The 20,747-nt window shown below is 31.7% G+C and overlaps 1 pseudogene across 1 annotated transcript in view; it reads right to left on the bottom strand.

The window, feature by feature from the left end:
* The window catches only part of LOC118200716 (uncharacterized), a 103,253-nt pseudogene extending 88,187 nt beyond the window's left edge, over positions 1-15,066 (bottom strand). The window contains exon 1 of the transcript XR_015042701.1: positions 14,599-15,066. The product of XR_015042701.1 is annotated as an uncharacterized LOC118200716 (transcript). The remainder of the gene's footprint in view (positions 1-14,598) is intronic.
* Between the last annotated feature and the right edge of the window lie 5,681 nt (positions 15,067-20,747).

The raw sequence follows: 20,747 nt of genomic DNA, 5'->3' as shown, positions 1-20,747 counted from the left end.
TTAAATTCAATTCTAATGAGAATGCATTAGCGAAGTAAAGCACTGCAGTTTTACATAATTTCTGAGTAAGCTATTCGTACGAATTGAAATATTTCTTGCATATAAACTTGTGTTCCAAATTAAGATTTAACTTGAAATTAATGTAGATAATTACTAAGAGCAGAGAATTTTGTAGAGTAGTTTACGTGAGATGAGATCGCTTGGGGTCACGTGATATGAACTGGCGAATCAGGATGGTGAACCATGAAAGCATAGTAAATTCTTAAATTAATGTTTTTTTACAAATTTATTGTCTTTATTTATTGGCTTTTTATAAAATTTTAAGCAATATTAAAATGTTTATGCCTTCAAAAAAAGAATTCTTAAAACTAACATTTTTTAAATATTTTTTATGTGTATACTGTATGTTGTCGCCAATAAAGTCTGCTTGGCGAGATTTGCGCCGGCGAAACGGAAAAGTACCCTTTTTTTATATTAGTAATTGAATAACAAGAGTATGGCAACCTTTTATGCTAACATTACACTTTGTGATGATTACAGATTTTTAAATGCTCTAAGAAATGTTGACAAGGAAAAATTCAACAAAAATTTCTTTTCATATGCTAAAAATAGATTTTATTAATGAAACTCATAGGCCAAAAGATTACATTTAGTGCTATTTTAATTAAGAATAACTGATATGCTATTCGACACAAACTCAGAAGCGGTGGCAGAATAGAAGCGGCAGAATATGTCGGCACCGGCCGGCAGAATTTAGGAAAGACAAAATTTTTGGAATTTGGGGAAGCAAAATTAAGGAATGAGCGGCAAAATTAAGGGATGAAAAGTTTTTATGATTTAGGGAAAGCACTGGGATCCAAAGTTTAGGCACAATGAAACTTTAGAACTTAGTAAAGCGCTTTGTAGCAGAATTTAGGACCCGTAGAGATTGCACCAGGCGGTATCGAGCGCTGGCCCTTGATAAAGACTTAAGTATATGTGGGAGTTTATTTAATCAGCACTCGGATTAGTTTGAAGCATGTGCAAGAAATAAACGTAGGTATAGTAAATAATTAAGAGAATTCAGGCTTAATTCAGTATGCAATAGGAGCAAGACAAAATTTAGTGAAACAACTTGGCTTTCGTCGTCAATCGTGCGACACACAACCAATAATGTATAACAGACGCTATTAAGCTAGGCTAAAATTATCTTTACTCATTCTAAGGCATTTCAATTAATGTAGCAGACTGAGCTGCTCTTTGATCTTCTAAGGTGATCCAGCTTATCATTTTTTGCAGACTGTTATTATTATGGCAATTTTATAAAAACTAAGCCTTGAACTTTTCAATTACGTCGAAAAGAGATTCCAATTCTGGAGTTGCCAAAGGATCTACAAAGCAAAACCATGTTTTTATGTCCATTAAACAAAAAGTGGAATTGCTGCAAAAAATGGATAAAGGAATATCTGTCTCAAAATTATGCGAGGAATATGGCATTGGAAAGTCCACTGTACATGGCACAAGAAAACAGAAAAGGAACTTTTTGAATTTTTTTTGGAAGCATCTTAAATAACTTACATTGAAAGAAATGTTTAATAAACTAAATAAATAAATATTAAGCTTTTTTTCAAAATTTTGATACCCTTTAGATCATAATTGTTCTTTATTTCATAAATTACTACTTCATATTTTTAAATTTATAATTTCTGCACGTCATCTTACCAGATTTAAATTGATGATGCGGAAAAATGTCAAATCCAGAATCACCGAAGTCCCAACCAGTCCGTATTTCGGACTTTGTACTGTATTAATTTTAAATCTATATTACGTTTTCATTTGTGTACTGCATTTATCTTTTATCCGATCTTTTCCCGAGCACGGTCCCGGTCAAGTCATACTCACAATGCAGTGACTCCCGTTTAATTACGATACAATTATGTCTAATTTGATAGCTCTTATATTTTTATGATTTTTTTAGGTTTGTTAACTCTGTTAATTTAAAGTTTAATTAGTAATATTAACTTTGTTACGGATTCACCAGTTAATATTGTAAAAACACAAAAACCCACAATATTACATTGGTATTGTTTGTTAGTTTACGGCAGGGATGTTAAACTCATAGGTACACTTGGGCCAAACAAACAAGGTTTAACTTCAGGCGGGCCGAAAAAAAAAAAAATCAATATTCATAGAAACGTAGATTTATTTTGAATAATACAATAATAAACATATATATATATATTTATACAGAAAAGAACAAGAAAAATTTAATGTTTACGTCCTGATACTTGACATCTCTTCTCTGCTATTATCTTTCCTATTTCGGGAGAAATTTTGTTTGCAGTGATAACTTTCAATGCTGACCCAAGGTGAGCATCATTAGGAGACTTATTACCTTTCATGACTGAAAATAACTGTTCGCACCGATAAGTGCTACCAAACATGGAAATAATTTCATATGCGAATTTTCGAGTATTTTCAAACCTGGCTGGTAAATATTTGTAAAAGTCAGGCACGCCCACTTCAATGAATTTTGCTTTCAAATTTGAGTTGCATTGAATCTCGATCACCTCCATTTGCATATGGCTGGGTACTGAGTCAATACTTATTGAGAAAATCGAAGAAAACAAAAATAATTTGTCTTCGAGGGAACCAAAATCATTAAACCTCATTTCAAAATCAGTTGTTAAATTTGCAATTTTTTCTGCGTATTTTTGATACGAACAAGTATCATCTAAACTTGATTTGTTCATGCTGCATGTCGAGAAGTGCGTCAAATCTTCATTTTTAAGTTCTTTTTCCCAAAGAACTAGTTGACATTTGAATGCTTTAATTATGTCACACATGTTCGTAATGATATGATCTTTTCCTTGTAACGATAAATTTAAATCGGTTAAGTGTTTGGTTATATCAACCAAGAAAGATAAATCTTGTATCCATATTGGATCGTAAAACAAACTTACGTTTTAATTTTTTGTTTTTAAAAACTGACATATTTCTTCTTTCAAATCCCAGAATTGTTTGAGAATCTTGGAGCAAGAAAACCAACGTACCTCGGTATAGTAGGACAAACCCGAATATTCACTACCTAACTCACTTAAGAAAGCAGTGAATTGATGCTGATTTAAACCTCAAGATCTTATAAAATTTATAACTTTTTTTATATATGACAAAACATTCTCCATATTTATTACTTTCGTGCATAGAACTATAATATATTGATATATAAAACAATGCATATGATGAATGTTTGAACCGTGAATTTCACTAAGTTTTTTTCTTAGTAATGCTACGAAGCCCTTGTTTTTCCCGGTCATTGATGGAGCGCCATCTGTAGCTACAGAATTTAATTTTGCCAAAGGTAGATTGTATTTCGTCAGAAGTCCAAAAACACAAGTAAATATATCTTCTCCTGTGGTAGTACCAGGCATCGGTATTAGTTCCAGTAATTCCTCAAAAATGTTAAATTTCTTGTCACAAGAACGAAGAAACACTGCTAATTGAGCTTTGCCACTAATGTCCGTGCTCTCGTCACAGGCAATGGAGAAACTTTCGAAACTAGATGATTTTGCTTAGATCTGATCACTTAAATTGGTGGCTAAATCAGTAACTCTTTCCGCAACTGTATTTCGAGACAATGAAATTGATTGAAAAGCCTTCACATTTCCAGGACAAACAATTTCTCCAGCTTTCATTAAGCATTCCTTGATGAAATCACCGTCAGTAAAAGGCTTCGAACGTTTAGCTATCAACTCGGACAAGACGTAGCTTGCATGTACTGCCACTTCACTTTCTTGCAATACTTTACTAAACATGGACTATTGCTTTTTCACTCCTAACTTGAGCTATTTCAACTTTTCTTCTCTCATTAATCCTTCGTAATTGTTATATTTCGATTTGTGTTGTTCGTAATGACGTTTAATATTATATAACTTTGGTACATTAATAGTATTATTACATATCAAGCAGATTATTTTATCTTTTATTTCACAGCAAAAATATTCTAATTCCCATTTTACTTGGAATATTCTATGTTCGTCAGTGATTTTTCGTTTAATTTTACTAACACTTGGTTTTGATATAGACATACTGAATACAAAGGACTGGAATAAACACGGTTAACGTTAAAAAGTTAACAAAAATTTATTCTTTCCACAAGAGATAAATCAAAATGCCGAAATATTTCTTCAAAAATATTCTAACAATATCACAAAATGTCAAACGTTTAGCAAAAATCAATTCAAAACAGAGAAACTAATTCTATCTCACAGCGAAATCGCTACAAATCAATCACAGCATTAAGTAAACAAGCAGTTCGCTAGAACTACGGCTACTACTGAGATGAGTTGTTTGTTCACGGCTTTTATAAGCTTTATAATTAATTTCTCAAATATAATGGAAACATCTATAAATATCTGGATTTTTGTGGATGGCAACAGCAATTACGAGATATTTATTTATTAGGTATTAAATGCACGCACTGTTCTATTTTTAACCTTCCAACGCAGCTGTCTTTTCAAAAATCGTCTGCGTTGCTAAGGCAACATGAAGCAAATCTAATTACAATTCTAAATAAAAAAAAAAAAAACTAAATAAATAAATAACTATGAAATCCGTAACAATATGAATTAAGGGTACAACTCTGATAAACGCCCTAATTTCACCAAATGTGGCGATATGTTTTGCGCTGGTTTTTGGCGCGATTGCGTGTTCTTTGGCAACCATGTCGACGTTGAAAAATCTTTTGGTGGAGTAGTTTAATTGCTAGTTGGCAAGGTTGGTTCGTGTTGTGTGTGAAATGGCCTATGTTGCGATGAAAGACGTGGTGGAAAGGTTTCAGCCGTGTATTTTAGATTGTGTGCAGAGTTATTTAGTACGAAAAGGTACGATGTTGGAGTTGTTAACGAGTCTTTTGTTCACGGATGTATTTATGGGGATCATAGCGTATTTTTGGAATTTCTGTGGGAGTCGGGACTTTTAAAACGGAGTGTGACATGTCCGAAATGCGGAGCTGATATGAGAACTCGGACGAAAAATGGTGTTTCTGATAGACTTGTGTGGATTTGCAGTAAAATTGTTGCTAATAAAGTATGTGGGTGTCAGCGGAGTTTAAGGTTTGGATCTTGGTTTTCGTGTAGCAAGTTAACGTTGGAGGAAGTTTTTATTGTTACTTTCGAAATTTTGAATCGTAGGAAGGCATGTGATATAGCAAAATCGTGGAAGTTTTCTTCATAGACGTTGTGTGACTGGCGAAATTTTATTAATGAATGTATTTTGGACTTTGTATGCTCTGTATCTGAGAAGATAGGGGGGAAAGATATTTCTGCTTTTAAAAGAAGCTTTCATTACGGTAAGTGCATTTTATTTTACTGTTTTTATTTTGTAGAATGTTATAATCATTCTTTTTGTATGAATTTCCGTTTTTATTGTTGTTTTTTGAATTGTCTGAAATTTATTTTATTTTAGTTTATTTTCTTGATTTGTTTTTAGAGTAGATTGTGCAATTCGTAGATGTTTTTTAAAGTTGAAACAGAACGCTGTGTACATGTTTTCTTTGAAATTTATTAAAGTGAGGTGTGCGTAGTTCGTATTTGTACAGTGTGCCATTCGTAGATGTTTTTTTTAAGTTAAAACATGTCGCTGTGTACATGGATTCTTGTCCAAATACTTTTGGTTAGAAACTTTACGTTTTTGCTATCTAAATATTTTGTTTCGGATTTTTAGCTTAAATCGTGTGTTCAAAACGTAGTTTTTGCATGTGCGAAAACCGCGTTTTTGGAGACATTTTAGGCTTAAAGTTCGAAATGTAGACAAAAAATTTAGATAGTAATATGGCCACATGAAGTTTCTCGCCAAAAATGTTTGGCGAGAAATTTGGCGACTTGAGGGCGCATATCAGAGTAGTTCCGAATTAAGTAATAATTAATAATAAAGCAAAGTGCATGCACATGCATGCACCAATATATCGTACAAAACTATGATTGGAAAACTGAGATCATGAGTTCGGCCACATTTGGCTATCGGGGGATGCGTACAAGTTCTGAGTGCACGTGTCCCCCCAAACGCCGAAGGTAGCTGAAAGCAAGCTACTCACACACATTTGTAATTTAAGTAGTGTGTGTGTCAGCTCCTGTGAGTAATCTAACAACACTGAATAAATTATCGTTAATTACTTAGCAGTAAACATTTCATTTTTTTCTTCGTTGATATGTTATTTTATTATTATATATTATTATTTGCCGATATATTGGTCGGGCCGCAAAAACATATGTTGTGGGCCGCGAGTTTGACATCCTTGGTTTACGGAATCACCAGTCAGTTTTTGTGATGGTATTTTCATTTAGATACCAACCAGAAACTGAACAAAATCACAAAAAAAAAAAAAAAAAAACTTTTTAAGGGGACTTGAATTTAAATCATGAATAACAAAAATTAAAGCTTTGAAAAAGAAAATTAACAAACCAAGTAATTATAGTCATTGATCAGAAATTAGTTGACTTTTCATGGGGAACAAACTAACTCCCATTCAATGAACAATAATTAATAAATGTGAAGGTGTTTTGTCTTACTCAAGTAAGAATGATGATACCAAGCTGGCAAATTAAGCTATGTCAAAATTGTAGTTCCGTTAAGTGATTTGATTTTTAAAAAACTTGAGACACTAAAGCCAAATTAGAGTACCAAAGAATTATACAAAATACAAATAATGAGAAATACCATGACCAAACACTTTAAAAAAAAAAAAAAAAGACTAAGTATTCCTTTCCTCGGGACTTGAGAAAGCAATCCCGCCATATAACACGTAGTTAACTTTTGATTACATGATATTACAAGCATTTTTCTTTATATTTGCCGTACAAGTGTTTAAGATGGATGAATACTGATACAGTCAAAAGTCGTTAATTCGGACACCCATAATCCGTAATGATCTATAATCCGGACCTCAAAGCTTCAAACTTTCTCTTTGACGTCTCTTTCAAACGTCTCTTTGACGCATGCGCAGAAAGGCCTTTACGGCTGAGAATATGCTTGTGCGCAAAATACGTTTACGAGTGCGCCTTTAATGTATAAAACGGATGGTATAAGCTAAGCTAAAATTATTTAATTATCTATTTCAGTTAATGTTACAGATTGCGTTGTTCCTTAATCTTCGAATTGGATTCGACTTATTATTTTTTGCAGACTGTTAGAGCAATTTTATAAAAGTAAGCTTGAACTTTCGATTATGTCAAATAGAATTTCTGATATATATTTATTAATATTTAAATTTTATATGAAGCGAAAGTATTTTCGAATTTCATTAAACAAAAAGTGGAATTGCTACAAAAAATGGATAAATATCTAAACTTTAACGTTTGTTTATCTAAACTTTGTTTATCTTTAACGATGCCGCGCTGCTCAATGAATTGGAAGTTGATCTCTCAGCACTATCCTTATCTTCAGAGCAGATGCTTTTATTTTATTTGGCTTATAATTCCTTATTAAATGTAGTATTTCATCTCGATGTACTCCATCTTTGATATGATTTACATCAAATTCCTCGTCATTATAATTTGCTTCCAATAGCGAAGAAAGTGACAGAGGTTATTGAAAACGAAAAAATTTCAATTGACAAATTAGTCGGTATTCTCGACACAGCAATTATAGGACTTGAACAGCGGAACTTTGTAACTGAACAAGAAATTATGTCTGTTTAAAGAATTAAAGAGAATGTATTATCACATAAAAAACGAAGCAACTTAAACAATTTACGTTGAAAGAAATGTTTAATAAAGTAAACAAATAAATATTAAGCTTTTTCTTTTTGTAAATTTTGATACCCTTTAGATCATAATTGTTCTTTATTTCATAAATTACGGTTTGATATTTTTAATTTTATAATTTCTGCATGTCATCTTACCAGATTTAAACTGATGATCTATAATACGGAATCGCCGAAGTCCCGACGAGTCCGGATTAACGACTTTTGACTGTATTTCAGTCTTGGCTCAAATCCTGGTGAACAAGTTAGCTGTGCAGGTTTTTTTTTTTTTTTTTTTTTTTTGTGTGTGTGTGTGTGTGTGTGATTGTTTGCATGTGTTTTGTGAATATGAGACAGTTTCCTCTATAACGTCTTTCATAAAGGCATCCTTCCTCAGGCTGATAAACAATGTACTTAGCCATATTCGAATAACTTAACCTTATCTTTCCTTCAGATTCTATATTCATAAGTTATATCTTGAATCTGCTAAGATTCGTTCAAAGTAGGACAATGATCACCAATCTGGCAGCAGCATACTTAAAACATGTCAAAACTATACAATTTATTATAAAATCTATCATGTTTTCACCTCACAAATCTTTATAGATGTTTAAAAATTTCTTAAGGATTTTAATAATATTCTTAAGGATTCTTAATAATCTTATTATTTAGAAATGTGTTTATTGTTGGTTTTATATTTACAAAAGATATTTTCCTTTTTCTCCGGCTCACTGTATTCAAGTCAATAAGAAGAATGACTGGAATGACAACCTAATGATTTGATGAACCTAATCATTTGAATGATAACCTAATCAGTTTCAAATTCGGTGAATGGGCTGGCTGTTTAATCTGCAATTTAAATTTAACAAAGGGCTCGTACTTTATCTTCTGAAAAAAGTATCAGTGTCTAACTAAATGTTTCACTTCTTAGGAAAACAGAAAATGTAAATGATTTGAATAAACAAGAAAATACCTTAAAAGCATAAAAAAAAGAAACTAAAATTTAAGTTTACAAAACATTACAGAAATTATATAAAACTGCAAATAAATGTATGTGAGCCAAGCTAGTTTTTTATTTAAGGACATTGGCATTAAATCTATTACACCTCTTCTTATCAGAAAAATACTGTTCATCAAGTTAAAAGGTTATTCACACTAACAATTAAAGCTCAATGAGTAACATGCATGTTTTTCTTTGAAAAAATAATCTAAGGAAAAAAAGGAACCAATGGCTTGAAAATTATAGGCAAATTTAACAAAGGGATTGAGCCTCCTTATTTAAGCTTAAAAAAAGGATAAAAAGATGTCTAATGTACAGGGTTATTAAGCCTCTGAGCGTTATGACCGGGTTTATCCGGTCATCAGAAGTTTTGCTACTTTGCATATATTAGCTTATAATTTAAGATATTTTGCTTTCTTACTTTCTTTAATAATGTAAATATCATCTTAATGAATGTACATTTATGAAAATATAGACTAAAATAAGTAATTTAGAAACTCAATTAATAAAAGCTGTTTAAATCCCGGCCTTCATGACAAATCTAAAATCCTGCGCCGCTCAGAGGGTTAAGTGAATGTAAATATAAGCCTATTTATGAAAGCATGCCTTTTTCAGCTAGCCCTCACATGCTTTGCATATTGAATTAATCTTTTGAGGCCGGGGCTTTGGTAGCAGTAAAAGCTATAAAAGGACTGGGAATCTTGAACCGAATACTTTCCCCCTTTAAGAAATTACCTCCTATTTGCAACAAAGATTCTTGTGTGTAGTTTACTGGATTCTCAGAGGGGTGTATCTGTGTCGCAAAAGGATGGGAAGTGTAGGGATCAGTGACCAGACTTCAAGATGCTTTTCGTCACTGAGAGAAAATTTCGTATTACAGTTGTTCCGGATTGAGACTGGGAAATGTGTAAACCTCCGTAGAAGAAAATGCCATTATTTACTTTATAGGACGTTACTTTCGCTTTTATAAAATTTTGGTTTGAATTTTAAATTACACTGCAAAACCCTGTGTCTTTACTAAGTGCTTACAATAATTATTTCCATCGTATCTTTATATTAATGTTATGTCAAAACAGTGGAGTAGGGAGCATAACTGCCCCCACCACCCAAAAAAAAAACACAGTGATATTATGAAAATCTTGTTTGGAGACCATTTGCCTCCCCTCTGCGAGCTGCGCCCGTGGCATCATACGACCCCTTGCTACGCTCTTGTGTCAAAAAAATTTTTCAACTATTTGATTATTTCCTTGGACAATTTAAAATTTAACCAGTCTTGAAGAAAGTGCAGAATCACGCACTGCTTGGCGTGTTTTTAAGAATTGGGTAAAATCCTAGTATACGGTGAAGCCTTGGCGCGATTTTGAAAATTATCGCCAACACCAAAAATGATCCAAAGAACGTCTGTACTATACACTATATACTATGTGTGTACATGACATAGTATATACACTATATATATAGTATATAATATTCTTTGAATGACCTGTTTACTGCTCATCGTATATGTCGCGTTTTTACTGCTCATCATAAAGTCACCAAAAGTAGCCAAATCCCGTGTGCACCGGATACTAGGATTAAACCAAGAATTGCACATACTCGGTATCCATGTACACATCGACCTATTTTCACTTGAACAAATCCCAGAATTGCACAAAAATGCCACTGTGCACTCCCTTGACTTTATCCATATACACATCGACCTATTTTTACTTCAAAAGTCAAAGAAAGTTGACAAAAATCCAATTCTTCTTACTCTTGTAAAAAGCGCCGAACAAATAAGTGGGCAATTCTGCACTTTACCCCTTTTTTCACTTCTTCACTTCAGAAATAAGATTTAGAATTAAGAAATAAGAAGAGAGAACAGTATTTATGACTAGAAAATAAATATATACGTAGGCTAGCAGAAGAAGGATACCTTCGTAAAGGTTAGGTTAGGTTATTTACTTACGGCAAAGCCTCGAGGGCTATCTGCCTAAAGGGAGGGATGCCTTCGTGGAGGACTTTCTAAGGGGAACTGGTTCATATACACGTTACACATGGGGAAAACCACGAAAACCCCCATGCAGCCAGCCCGTTCGCGGGTTTCGAACCTCGGACCGAACTACCAGTGTTCAGCAACTTTACCGCTCGGCCGCTGGTGGGCCCCTTCATAAAGGACTTGGGAAAAGTGAAGAATTGCCCACTGCTTGGCGCATTTTTAAGAATTCCACATACTTGGTATCCATGTGCACATCGACCTATTTTCACTTAAAAAAAACATCCCAGAATAGCACAAAAATGGCATTGTGCACTCCCTTGACTTTATTCATGTACACATTGATCTATTTTCACTTAAAAAATCAAAGAAAATTGACAAAAATCCAATTCTTCTTATTCTTGTAAAAAGCGCCACTCAAATAAGTGGGCAATTCTGAACTTTAGCAACGGACTTTGGCACAGCTTTAGTATTAGTCCTTTTTGGCAAGAAATTTGTTTGGCGACATTTTGGAGCGATAAATAAAAAATTATGATAACCTTGGTAACCCTAAATACTGAGTTTCAAATATGCCGCTATTTCTGTCCACGTAACTTTAACGAATTTGATAGGTATCAGAGCTTTGATGGCAGGAGGGATAAATTGTGTGTTTTTCTTAAAGTTACTTTTGTGTTAGGAAAGCACAACATTTAAAATATTTTTTAAAAAGACAAATTTTTGATAGTTAAAACTAGTGCTTTTAATATTACATCACATGCGTCTTGACATTTTTTCATATGTCAACTCTGCATATTATTATAAACGCCACCCCCCCCAAGGAAAAAAAAAAACACATTTTCAGTAGTATGAGGTAAACTCTTGGTGTTTCCTTTGCTAAGGAGATCAAAATTACCATGGTCTAAAAATACTTGTATACCTCATATTAGAACTATATGGATGTGTAATTGCATGAATTCATAGGTTCAAATCAGGTTTCATTATTGCTTTTATAACATTTTCATAATTTGTCTGACTATAAAAAAATATAATGTTGCTTAGATTATGGAATATATTGCTTATAATTTAGAGTTCTCAAATTTTGTAAATCTTACAACCTAACAGCTGTATATGAATAACCTTCACTGAGTATTATTACTTTCATTAATAGTATGTTGACATAACAGTCAACTTTTTATTTTAAATTTTATGCAAATTTTCTACATTACTTAAACATTTTATCTAACAGAAATCTGAATTTTTTGTAATAAAAACTCTATAATAAAAGTAAGAGTACAATTTATATATAAAAATTTGACTACATGGCAAGCACTTAGATACTGATTTCAATGTCTTTAAATGTTATTATCATAAAGTTTAGATATATTCTTATTAAGTTAAGATATACTTTTATTCTATTATAAAGTTTAGATGTACAGAACAGAAGGCACACTTTGTACTTACGACTCAGTCAACCACTTGTGGCAAGATAACTTATGATAACAATTAATTTCAAATGTAAAATTTAAATTCAAATAAATTTGTAGCCCAAAGGCTGCACAAATCAATTTAATGCAAAGTTGGTTAAAAACTTAACTGGCATGGAATTCAACTATCAGCAATTATAATGCAAGGCTGAAGACTACAAATCTTTTCTTATCTAGCAACCTATTAATGTGGCCTCAAAAGGCAAAAAACGGTTTGTTTTACAAAATAAAAACTTCATTTGGATTCTGGTGAGAAAACGGATGGAGGAAATTGACAGTAAAGATCCCAAGAATAAAATAACTCTGGTTACAAAATAAAGGAACGTTACAATATACTTCCCTGATTAATTATTCAATACATGAAATAGTGTAATGCATTTTTGTTTGCATCACATACAAATTATTTAGTTTATTTAAATGCTTTCCAAAACTGACAGGATTTTGCAAACATATTGACCATATTTTTTGACCTATAGATGCAACACTTCTTCTCTTCAGAAGAAAGATTTAGAATTAAGAAATAAGAAAATTAGAGAGAATTATGAATAGAAAATAAATACATATGCTGGCTAGCAGAAGAAGGATGCCTTCATAAAGTACTTTTTAAGAGAAACTGGCTCAGATTCACATTACATGTACGGAAAACTACTAAAACTCCCATATAACCAGCCTGAACTACCACTGTTCAGTGGCTATCACTTCACCACTAGTGGATTCCAATGACTGTTCAAATTTTTCACAGAAATCATCATTTACGATGATTGTTGTATTATTACCATTGGTACAAAATTTACTCATTATGATAATTTAATTTTAGCTTTTAAATTATAATCATAAATTACTTGTAATAAATTGAGGGATTAAAAAATACACATTTCTTAATATTTTTACCATTTACAATATTTAATCATAAAAAATATTTCTAACACTGGTACAAAACTTGCCCATTATAATTGAATTTGATTTCCTTCACTTTGAAATATTTTTTTATTTTCTTTTAATAACAGAATCTAAGAAACTAAAGTAACATATACTAGTTTGAAATGCATTTATTAACCTTTTGTAAATTTCATTATCCATAAACATAAAAATTAACCTTTTGTAAATTTAAAATATAAGTTAAGTACTAATATAATAAAATATAAATATGAACTAACTACTTAAAATATTAATGTTTAATACATTATATTTTATAATTAAAAATATTAACATTTTGTAAATTTCATTACTCATAACATGATAATTGTCATAAATTCATTTACAGTAGTGTTTCAAGAATTTATCATAGCAGTACTAGAAATATTGAAAATTAGAGAAAGACTGTTTATTCTGATTAAGAGCTTATTTTTTAGGATTGTTATTTAGTCTAGATCGGGTTTTGTTGACAATCCGCCATTTTTTTTTTCGATCTTCAAAACCGGGTCTACCTTGGCGACCGAAGTTTGTCGCCAAAAGGACCAATACTAAAGCTGTTCCCGGACTTTTTAAGAGAAACTGGCTGAGATTCACATTACACGTAAGGAAAATCACAAAAACTCTTATATAGCCAGCCTGAACTACCAATGTTCAGTGGCTTATCACTCCACCACTAATGGATTCTAATGACCGTTCAAAACTTTCACAGAAATCATCAGTATTGATAATTGTTGTTGGGTATTATTACCATTAGAACAAAATTTATTCGTTATGATAATTTAATTTTAGCTTTTAAATCGCCAACGGGTTCTTTTCCAAAGCGTTAACAGGTACTGTCGGGTTTTATTGACAATCATCCGCCATTTTTTTCCGATCGTCAAAGACGGAATTTGTCGCCAAATCAAAAAATCGCCAAAAAGGACTGATTTCTCAAATTTGTTTATCAATCTGGGATTTAATTTTCCATTAGGTGTATTTCATGACAAAAGATTACGTGAACCTTTCTAACAATATGTGCATAACACTCACTATTCTTGTGATGAGTTTTCACATTCGAAACATCTGACTGTTTGTTGCATGTATGTAAAAATATTTTCCACTTGCTAAAATTAAAGTATTTTGGTGGGCATATTAAATCAGGTACTTTTGTTGAGACACCCTATACTCTTTGAAATTTTGTAATTTGATAACGAAAACTGATTAAAAAAGTGTATCAAGGAATCAAAATTTAAGACACTTTAGACGTTCTGTGTCAGAAGAATTCTGCATCTTATTAAGAAGTAAGTTTTATTGGTCAAAATAGTAATTGCTTCTTTTTACATCGTCTTCATTACAGAATGATATACAACCATTTTAATCACAAAATTCATTTCAATTTTTGAAATTGATAAAGGCAGATAGTCAAGAAAATAAAAAAATAATTTTAGTGTGAAGCGATTTAAAACAGAAACAACAGATTAATTACTGCAAGCAAACACAATGTAGATTTATGTCCATAATGACAAGAGCATTCAAAAATATATACCGTTTCAATTTCCAGATTGAAATCCAGCCGTACACATGCCCAGACGTAACTTAGCACTGTTGTTTCACGCGGTAAGCAAGATTTGTTAAGTTTCAGTTTGCAATTCTTAGACTGTTGCCACTAAAATTTTGGATATCTATAATGTGAAGTAGCAAATTAATAATATTCAGTAATCTGTAAGCATAAGCTACGTTCTAATCATGTTTTACTTTTAATACCTATGTTCATTCTGATATTAAACTACGCTGCGACAGAAAATATCCAAAAAATAATTCGAAAGAATTCAGAATCTTAATATACACACAGATCGTATTTTATTCTCGAGTGTCACGAAACATCTTTGATGGAGATGACTGATTATGCTTTCTCCCAAGTACCGTATCCTCTAGAGCCTAGCGCCGTATCCTCCTACCTTGCGACGAGATCTCGATACGAGATTGACGTAGCAAGCGACTCCTTCTCGTTCGACTGCTACTAACGATTGAGAGAAAACTGGTATCCTCAAGCGCCTCTACCGTGCGAAACTTTAAGGCTTTCGTCGATAGAAAGAGGTATTAGTTCCTCCTTCGCACCGCCCACATTTTGACTTCAAACGATAGTACAACAACCAATGAGAAGACTTGTTAAAAAATAATAGTAACTTAATTTTTTTATTTATTTATTTATTTTATTTTTTATTTATTTGTGTGTGTATGTGTGTGTGTGTGTGTGAGTGTGTGTGTAAACAGATTTGTAAACAACGTATCTTTTTTCATCTCTGTTTAGAATAAGCCGTCATCCCGGATAACTTCTCGTCAGTTAGAGACATTTGTGTCTTTCATGGAAAAGCACCATGAAAGATACTATTTTATACACATCACACACATGCATATATATGTATTATTATTTAGATTGCTGTTATTCATTTTCACCATGACATTTCTTGCAATAAATTTAGGATCAATAAATAACTAAATTTTGTGTAATCTTGTTCATTTGATGTTCTTTAGGCAGTTTTAAGTTTTTTAATCTAAGATGTAAAAAATTTTGTTTATTATTCTTTTTTTTTTTTTTAAGTTTAGGTCAGTGAATTTAGATCAGGTTTATACACTTTTTGGTTAGACTGCAAAAATTCAGAATAGAAATTCCATTATTTATAGTTTTAATTAACAGCAATGTCTTGCAGCACAATCTGAAGATATATTCCAATAATTTATGTATAATTTGAATGACTAAAAAAAATTGAGGCTAAAAATATATAATTTAATTATTAATTCCTAAATTGAAATGCAAGTTTTACATGTAAGGCAACCTTAATAACTCTGTTGTGGGTTGTTTGCTTGATTGCTAGAGACTCTGAATCTATTTGTGTTCAACAGAATGATTCATGTGTTTGGACAAAACAAGAAGCAGATGTTCAAATAATATGTTATTGGAATTTGCAAATGTGAAAAAGACGATGTTAAATGAAAATGTACTCAGGAAACAAGAAAATATTAAATACTGAAGAAATAAAAAATTAGAGTAAGTGTTAGAAGATAAAGTATGTTTTTTAAATACTTAAAAAATAACTCAAAAGTTTTCAAGTTATATCATTTTAGTTTAGTTCTTTTTCTAGTAAAGTAGCTAATATAAGAGACTTATTTCATTTACATATATCTCGTTAATATGTTAAAAATATAGCATAAGTAAGTTTTATGTGCATATGGAAAGGAGGGGGAAAAAGGCCTCAAATTAAAGCTTGTTTTAAAGCAATAAGTAAATAAATAAAATACACTGGTTCTATTAACACCTCAAAAAAGTACTGTTATGTACTCTAAAAACAAATCCCAAATATCGCATTATGATACATAAAACTCTCACAAAAAAGAAGAAGAGAAGAAATATGTTAAGAAATTCTTCTTTAACCCTCCGAGCGTTTTGAAAGAGATAAGGTATTGTTTTGTAAAGCGTCAGCAGCTTTGTCATCAAAGCTTTTCAAAAGCGTGGAAGCTTTCTGTCCATGTATCCACCGAAAGCGTTAAGCAGTTTTCTTTACCCCCCTACACCTGCGGAGAATCATCCAGATGAACTCATTAGTGTCGGCTCTAAAAATATCAATCACTGTCAGAACTTTGCCCATCGGAAGTTTTCAAGAAGTAGAATGCTTCGAAAGCGATCTGACCTTGTAACAGTAACTGTTCGCTTTATGCTATGGATTTTGTTATCAAATGAAAATTTTGAGGAAACTTGAAAATCAAGACTTTAAAATATATATATATATATATATATATATATATAATTGTTTTAATTTTTTTCCGTTCATAAACCTCCATTTTTATGTATGTATACATGTACGTGTGCGTGTATATATATATATATATATATATATGTCATAATAAAATCACAAGAAAAAGACGGAACATTGTAGATGCGTGATTAGACCCATACTGAAGAAGAATTTGATTGCGTAGTATGCTAGTAATGCTAACTTGGTAATATCTAAAGAACTTGGCAGTCGAAGCAGTTTTAATTCCATTTTTATTTCCAATTAATATTTGTGGCCACAATCACTTGGCACTCTAGTCGTGCCTTTCCACAGAAGATTTACATTTTTGATATTGTTGGGATAGAAAGCAAACCAGCGAAATTACATCTTAGCACAGTAGAGAGCAAAAGCTGAAGTGCATAGTTATGAAAGATGGAAGCAAGCGAAGAGAAAAGTTTTGGTTTACAATTCGGTGATTAGTTGTCAAGAGGCATCTGGTATTAGCGGTTACGTTATCAGGTTCAGTGTTCCGCCTTACTTGCTTTGGGAACATGCAAAGACCTGACTCGGAACAGGGAGCTTACTAAAGCTATGTTCAATAAATGTGGGAAGTAGACAAGATACACAGGAAGGGTATACGAAACCCTTTATTTTTCACTCTTTACAATAATTTCCGAACTTTGGAATACAGAGACCAACCACTTGTGGTCTGAACGTAAGAATATAAAAATATTAACTAAACTCTAACTTAACTTTGGAATAATAAACAAGGGCCTACGTGGAATATTGGCCGTATATTAACAGGAAGCCGTATGTAGTACAGAGAACTGTTAACACTACAATACGTTTAAAATTATTAAGAGGATTAAACCTCTGGCCTGGAAGGCAACCAGCAACCGAGTAAAAACTGCTAAGGCAAGCGGCCTGCTTCTACTAACTCCTTCCTCTCTCTTGCTTGGCAAAAAGTCACAACTTAAGTACTTGGCGTTCGCCAGACAAATTTGCATAAATAAGTTAAAGCTTTTAATTCTGGCCGGAAGTAGAAAATAAGAAGTGATAGTAAAGATTTAAAATAAAATAAACGTTAGTAAAACTTAAGATCCTTACAACGTAAGATCGCATGATTAATTTGAATGACGCAATGCAGATAAGTTATTACGATTTTAGAATAGAGAGGAAGAATTAATGTTTATAGTTATATTATAATTCTGATTCATACATTGTTATCTTACATATATATATGTAATAATAAAATCACAAAGGAAATGACGGAACACTGCAGATGCGTAGTTATCCTATATTGAAAAGGAAGTAATCTGATTGCGTCGTAAGCTAATGTGTTGACTTCGTAAATAAAACTTGGCAGTAGAAGCGATTTTAATTTCATTATTATTTCTAATTGACATATTTGTGGCCACAATCACTTGGCACTCTAGTCGTGCCTTTCCACAGAAGATTTACATTTTTGATATTGTTGGGATAGAAAGCAAGCCAGTGAAATTACATCTTAGCACAGTAGAGAGCAAAAGCTGAAATGCGTAGTTATGAAAGATGGAAGCAAGCGAAGAGAAAAGTTTTGGTTTACAATTCGGTGATTGGTCGTCAAGAGGCATCTGGTATTAACGGTTACGTAAGATCGCATGATTAATTTGAATGACGCAATGCAGATAAGTTATTACGATTTTAGAATAGAGAGGAAGAATTAATGTTTATAGTTATATTATAATTCTGATTCATAAATTTTTTTATCTTACATATATATTTAAATTTTATGGAAATCAATGTGCATACGGCAGTAATATCGAAATATTTTTGTGTTTCTAATACCCTTCACTTTAGTTATTGAATTTATTTCTCATATACGATTGCTTGCTAGGATAAAAGGAGTACTTTCTCACTAAAACAATATGATTTTCGATAGTTTCCAAGATAGTTTACTTTTTTAAATAAAGTAAAATATCTTGTTAACTTGAAAAATTTCTTATTTTATTTGCAACTTCGGGTATTTTTGATGCAGAGTTTATTTGAAGCTACGGATATAAATAATATTTCACAATTTACTTGATATAATAACAGAACTAATTAACTAAACATGAAATAAAAGACTTGTTTATTTGCTAATCCATAATTACAGACGTCTAAGTTTTTGTCATGCAATTTTCCGCTTTTGTGTAATCCGCTTCCATGGGTAAGGAAAGCCGCGAGTTTATTAATTGTGCCATAATGATATTGTTTTCTTTAAACTCTGAGAAAATATCAGTATATTTTACTATTCCGCTACTTATTTTCTTTTTTTGGGGGGGGGGGGCTAAGAGCAAATAAACAGGTGCTCTTAGAAATTCCTGCTTTGAAAAATTATAAGAGCATTAATGGAAAAAGGCATCGGATTTTGACATATTGATTCTTATGGTTTTATTAATCTCTATAACTTTAATTCTTTCTCTTTCTATATATATAGAAAGAATTAAACAGAGACATTAGTCTAATGCTCATAATGCTTACATATTTTTTTTAATTTTATTTAATTTGACTATGGCAAAGCACTCGAAGGATACCTGCCTAAGGGTAGGAATGTCTTCGTGGAGGAATTTCTGAGGGATACTGTCTCATATACATGTTGCAAGTGGGGAAAAAAAAGAAAACTCATACGCAGTGAGCTCGTTCCCCGAAACTCGAATTCTCAGCCGAATTATCAGTGTCAGAGACTTTATTGTTCGTTCGCTGATGGGCCAACGCTCTTGATGTGCTTTATTGAACTTATCAGTATTACTTTCACTGTAGTTACCTAATGCAGAGACATAAACTTTTATAAATATTTATATTTATAATTTAGTTTTCGATATAATGAACTAAGATTTTCCAGAATTCTATACATTCTTAAATTTCATTTTTCAGTATAATAATATGCAGTTACTTTTAAAGGGTATAAATGGTGAAAGTTTTGAAATATGAAAAGAAAACAATTATGTTTGCGCTCAAAAAATGCAAATGATAACGAATTTTAAAATAAAACTGTGTAGACATGATCACGATTCATCTTCTTTCAGTTTGGTTTTTCTCGAGAATATTTATGTGTTCAAGAATATACATGCTCAAAGTGCGAATATTAGAAATTATATAAAACATGCACTGAAGTAGAAGTAATCTTTGTAACAGAAATTCAACTAATTTCAACGAATACCCGGGATAATATGATTACAATCTATCTGAATATTTAAGAAAGTCTTGGCAACAGGTTTGCTTCCTATAAGCTCATATTTATTTATTATTACGTACATATGTGATGCTATTTTTTTATACAAAGTATGTTTTCCCCATATAAGGTTTGCAACAAAAAAATTAAAGATTTTAATTTCCGTAAAGCAAAATACAAAACAGACATTCTAAGGCGAAACTGAAATGTAAAACCCTTTTTATTCACCAAAACGCACAATATATTTCTACTTAAACTAAAATCTATATCTTTTTGTTATTCTGTAATATCAAGAATACATTTTTAGAACTGGAAAAGAAAATTATATTTAGAATTGAAAGAAAATATGAATTTCACAAATTTTTCGCATTTTACAAAATATTTAAGAATTAATAAAGCAATACTGAAATAAAATATGAAAAGATATTAAAACACAAAGTAAATGGTAACAAATGACCCAGGTATAAAATAATTTTGCTTTTTTATAATACTTATTTCATCAATTCTTTTTTATTTGTCCCCAAATTGATTTCTTTCTCAATGTATTTTTGCTCCGAAAGTGAATACCAAATCGTACGATTGGTATCATTGACAGTGACAAGAATAATATTACCACATTTGTATTAGTTACAGAAATATGAGCCAGTTCCGCTTTAAAAGCTTTGTTGCTTTACTGCTCTTAGGCACAGAGCGAAGAGTATTAATTACGAGATTAACATCACTGGAAAT

This window comes from Stegodyphus dumicola, chromosome 8, assembly GCF_044657685.1.
Source record: "Stegodyphus dumicola isolate Sdum_Otavi_A_Nest chromosome 8, ASM4465768v1".
NCBI lineage: Eukaryota > Metazoa > Arthropoda > Arachnida > Araneae > Eresidae > Stegodyphus > Stegodyphus dumicola.
This window is presented reverse-complemented; position numbering and strand designations above follow the sequence as displayed.